Below are 5,369 nucleotides of genomic sequence, written 5' to 3' on the forward strand. Positions count from 1 at the left end.
CCCCCTCGTTGTCTTAGTTCCTCTACCCCGCCTCACCGTCGAACTTGTCCTCTCGCCGCAGAGCGACGGGCGAGCGGGCCATGTCTCCCGACGGCACGCGTCTCGATTGCCCCCTGGGTGGCGGCCGCCCGGCTGAGCTCCTCGGCGGCCCGTTGCCCTAGTGGTGGCGGCTTGGCGGCCAGCAGGGCCTCGCCTCCCTGGCGGACCTTGTTCGTCGCCATCGTCGTCGCGGAGCCCCGGCGGATTTTGAAACTGATTTATATCCAATGAAACTCGACAGAAACTCAAAAAAACAGAGGACTAAAATGTGTCCATGGATTATGAAGCGAATTCAGAAGGTGGGGAGAGATATGAGAAAACGAATTGCACCTTTAGAATTTTGAGGATCTCTGCTGTGGAGTCGGCGGCCAGGCCGGGGCAGCGGCTCTAGCGGCGGCCAGGCCGCGGCGGCGTGGCGGCGTGGTGCGGCGGAGGCGGCGGAGGCTGGGCGGTTGGGGAGGCGCGGGGGCGAGGCTGCGGGAGCGGCGTGGAGGCGGCGGAGGCTGGGCGGTTGGGGAGGCGCGGGGGCGAGGCTGCGGGAGCGGCGTGGCGAGGGTCGTGGGATTCGCTTTCGTTAGCGTGGCCTAATCCCGTGGCTTGTTGTGTTAAACACCGGAGGATTATGGGCCATTAGATATTATAGATGGACGGATAAAATTGTTTGGATCTGCCCCTTTCTTTTTTTTATAGTGGTAGTAGATGCTGGAGCCCAGAGCAGGGGACGGGGAGGCGGCGTGCGCGTGTTGGGGCCGCGGGCGTACGCGTGGAGGCCCAGAGCTGCACACGACATATTTTACGTCTACCGGGCACCGGCTGACAAATGGGGTCCACAGCGCCCCAGCAGCTTAGAGCGATTTTATTATTATAGTAGTACTCCTAGCATACAAAACTACGCCGCAAAATAGCCGCCGCGCAGTCTGCCAATACCCAAAACTACGGTGGCGGTGGAGATGCAAATCCTCTCGCGCTCGATTACTCGAAGCGTCAGCAGCGTTGCCTCTGCTCTGCCTCGATGGTGGTTTCCAGCACTTGCGCGAGGAGATGCTCCACTCAAGGCTTTAGTACCGGCCTATCCAAATCAACATCTTTTCCGGTATGTTCATCCCTCCTCTGGTTTCTACTCCCGAACATGTGGAGTGGTATTCATGCCCGTTTCGTGGATCTGGATTCTGACCAATTTTTCGATCTGGATTCTGCCTAGACCAATTTTTCGATCTGGATTCTGACATTTTTTCTTTATCAAGATCTGTTGGGAAGGCAAGGAAAAGAAACCATTTCTTTAATTGGAACAACGCCCACTACTAGAAAGGGAAAGGGATTCATATTAGTTGTAAGTGTAATCGATATTATTTTTGAATCTGAATAGGAATCGATTTCAGGGTTGGTTCTGTTAAGTTACCATTTTAATACTGATAGTAATATCATTAGAACATACTCGCTCGGTAAAGAAATATAAGAGCATCTCCAGCCGTTGTGCCCCCTATGAGGCGTTTTTCCGGTCTCGTGGGAGGCCCCGCCGAAATTTTTGGTATGGGGGCGTGCATTTTCCCAGTCATCCCCCCAATAGGTAGTCATTTTTTCTCTTTTTTTCTCCGGTCATTCCAACAAACGCCTTCTGTGCATGCCCAACACGCTGGACTCAAGCTCGCTGGCGACGACCCCAGTCCACCCTGTCCTTCCTCCTCCTCCATGGCCGTCGGTGGCGCCGGCGTTCTGCTCTGCGTGGAGGCCGCGCCGCACGACGCGGAAGCTCCCGCCGGGAACGCCAGACGCTCGCTCGCACACCACGCCCGCCTGGACGCCGATGTCAATCGTCGTCGGGCACAGGCTCTCCTTCGGGACCAGCCCCACGCGCCGCCCGGCCTCCCGCCCTGGCCGCCACTCTCGTGGCCGGGGCCGCAGGCCTCGCCGCCCGCGCCCGCCCACAGCGTCGCCGGACGAGACGACGAGGAGGTCGAGGGCGTCCGCCGCCTCCCCGCACGGAGGAGAGAAGGAGAAGCACGCGCCCCGCTGCCCGACCTGCTGCGTCCGTCGGTTGCAAGGCACAGCGACGGGGGCTTGGCCGCCAGTGCGCGCTCCGGGTACTGCGGCGCCTGGGCCACGGAAGACGGCGCGAACATGCTGCTGAGGAGGCTCTGCGACGTGGCCGAGTTGCTGCTGGTGCTGGCACTGACATTGCCTCCGTTGACCGATGTTGGAGAAGGCATCAGCGGCGCCGGCGGCGTGTACTGGACGACGGGCTCAGGCGCAGCAGCGCCGATCTCCCGCTCAGGACGACGTGCACAAGACGGCGCGGCTCTTGCTCCTGGAGGCCGCGGTGGTGTGCGGCGCCATCGTCGCCGGAGGAGACGACAAGAAGGTCGAGGGTGTCCGCCGCCTCCCCGCACCATCCGCCGTGGCCTCGCACCCCCGGCCTGCACGCCGCACCTCGCGCCCCGCTGCGTCCGTGGGTGGAGAGAAGGAGAAGAGAAGAGAGAAGCACGTGGGTGGACCCCGGAGGAAAAGTGGGGAGAGAGGGAGTGGGAGGCTGACGGCTGGCCCAATGGCATGCAAAGCAGTCTCTCTCCGCCCCCAGCTGCCCCAGGATCCTGGGTTTGGGGTGGGAGCGCCGGCCACATTTTTGCCCAAATCCGGTGATAATTGAGGTTGTGGGGGCGCGAGTGGGTATTTTTTTGACCGCCGGCGGCGAAAAAGTGCTCTCAGGGGCCTTTCTGGGGCGCTAGTGGAGATGCTCTAAGAGTGTCGCTCTTATATTTTACGAGGGAGTACATTTTACTTCATGAGCTGGGTGGTAAGACTGACCTTTTATGATCTCCCTTCCCTCAGTGAGAAGATTGCACTGAATTGGCCACGCCAATTCTCCATACATGGCGTGGATGAGACGAAGACTAATAATGCAGCAGAGGACAGTGACCCGACGTTAAAGACTAGTTTAAGTGAAGATATATGTTACATGCCGATAATTTCAGGGAGCAGCCACCGTGATGGTGCTATATACAAGAGAGCGGCTTATTGGGAACATAATTACTTTTTTGATATCGCTGACCGTACAGAAAGTAAGTTGTCCAAATCTCTTTTCTTATTTTTCATTAATTTTATTTTTTCATAGGACATAGAGTCAGAATTTTGCAGTATTTTTTAAACGTAAGAAGTGAGGAGGCTGAGAGCATCTCCAGCCATTCGCCCCCCTAGGGGCTTGAAATAGCGCCTCCTTGGGGCCAACCGACGGTAAATTCGGCGTGGGGGGCTCGGGTTCCCAGCCGACCCCCCAAGTTCGCCCCCCAGCCGTCGATTTCGGCCCAATTTTGGCGCAAATTGGCCCAATTTGGGCCCACATTCGGCATGCTTCGGCACAAATTCAACAAAAACTAATTTTTATCACATAGTTCATCACAGAAATCAATACAAATCAAATAGTTCAACGAATCAAACTTATAATTCAAACACAAATAAAAACTCATATTTCATCACACGTCGAGCTAGGCATTGCCCTTGAGCCTTCATAGGTGCTTCACCAGATCGTGCTGCAGTTCTTGATGCACCTGTGGGTCTCAGATCTCCTGACGCATATCGAGGAAGGCAGCTCAGGTTGCCGGTAGCTGGTGATCAACTTGTGCAAGAGGACCTTGCCTGTAATATGGTTCAGTGTCAAACACTGGCTCTTCCTGCTCGCTCTCAATGATCATGTTGTGCAAGATGACACAACAAGTCATGACTTCCCACATTTGATCTTTTGACCAGGTCAAGAGCGGGGTACTGGACAACAACAAATTGAGATTGGACTGCACCAAATGCCCGCTCGACATCCTTCCTGCAAGCCTCCTGACACTTGGAAAGGTAGGAGTTCTTGCCTCCTGGCACAGGGTTTGAGATAGTTTTCACAAATGTGGACCATCTCGGATAGATGCCATCTGCTAGGTAGTATCCCTTGTTGTAGTGGCGTCCATTGACCTCGAAGTTCATCGGAGGAGCATGACCTTCAACAAGCTTGGCAAAGACATTCGAGCACTGCAGTACATTGATGTCATTGTGAGTTCCTGGCATACCAAAGGAGTGCCAAATCTAGAGGTCTTGTGTGGCCACTGCCTCAAGTGTGCGAGTTCCTGGCATACCAAAGGAGTGCCAAATCTAGAGGTCTTGTGTGGCCACTGCCTCAAGTACCACATTGCAAGCTCCTTTGGTGCCTTTGTACATCCCCTGCCAAGCAAATGGACAGTTTTTCCATGCCCAATGCATGCATTTGATGCTTCCAAGCATCCTAGGAAATCCTCTTGCTGCATTCTGTGCTAGGATCCGAGCAGTGTCTTCAGCATTGGGTGATCGCAAGTATTGTGTGGTCCAAACACTGCCACCACTGCCCTGCAGAACTTGTACAAACACTCAATGGTGGTGGACTCGGCCATGCGTCCATAGTCTTCCATTATATCATCGGGAGCTTCGTATGCAAGCATCCTCATAGCTGTTGTGCACTTCTGGAGTGAGGTGAATCCAAGTGTGCCGGTGCAATCCTTCTTGCACTTGAAGTAGCTGTCGAACTCCCTGATGGAATTCACAATCCCGAGGAAGAGCTCTCGGCTCATCCGATAATGACGCTGAAATACTTTCTTGCCATGCAGTGGAGTGTCGGTGAAGTAGTCGGCGTAGAGCAAGCAATATCCCTCCAATCGATGCATCTGCTTGCTCTTTTGGCGGCCCGGCGCCGAGCCACCTCGCCGCGGCCTTGCATTGCTCGCGAACAGGCCGGCCAGAGGGGCGAGGACCATGAGGTGCTCTTTGTCCTGGGCGTTGGCCTCGGCTTCCTCCTCCAGCAGCACCGCGAACGCCTCCTCGTCGTCCGAGTCCATCGCACCAATCGATGCCTCTGCTTACTCTTCTGGCGGCCCGGTGCCGAGCCACCTCGTCGCGGCTTTGCATTGCTCGCGAACAGGCTGGCCAGAGGGGCGAGGACCATGAGGTGCTCTTTGTCCTGGGCGGTTGCCTCGGCTTCCTCCTCCAGCAGCGTCGCAAACGCCTCCTCGTCGTCCGAGTCCATCGCTGAGCAGACAAACCGCCGAACACCTGGGGGGCGTGGTAGGCACGCAGCCGCCAGTATCCCCGCCCGCGTGGTCGGAGTGCCGGAAAGCTCGCCTAGGAGCGGGATGGAGGATGCCACGGCGAACCCTCTCTTTTCGGCGAGGAAATGGCCTTCCTAGCGACGGTGGGCAGGTAGGCGTCACTGGGATCGGCACGGCGGCGGAAGGGGTAGTGCGTGCGGGGGGCGAATCTGGACGTGGAAAAATCGTATTTTGCCTGACAGTGGTGGCCCATGCGCCGCTTTTCCTTTCGGCGGA

The sequence above is a fragment of the Triticum dicoccoides genome, chromosome 2B (genome assembly GCF_002162155.2).
Source record: "Triticum dicoccoides isolate Atlit2015 ecotype Zavitan chromosome 2B, WEW_v2.0, whole genome shotgun sequence".
Taxonomy (NCBI): domain Eukaryota; kingdom Viridiplantae; phylum Streptophyta; class Magnoliopsida; order Poales; family Poaceae; genus Triticum; species Triticum dicoccoides.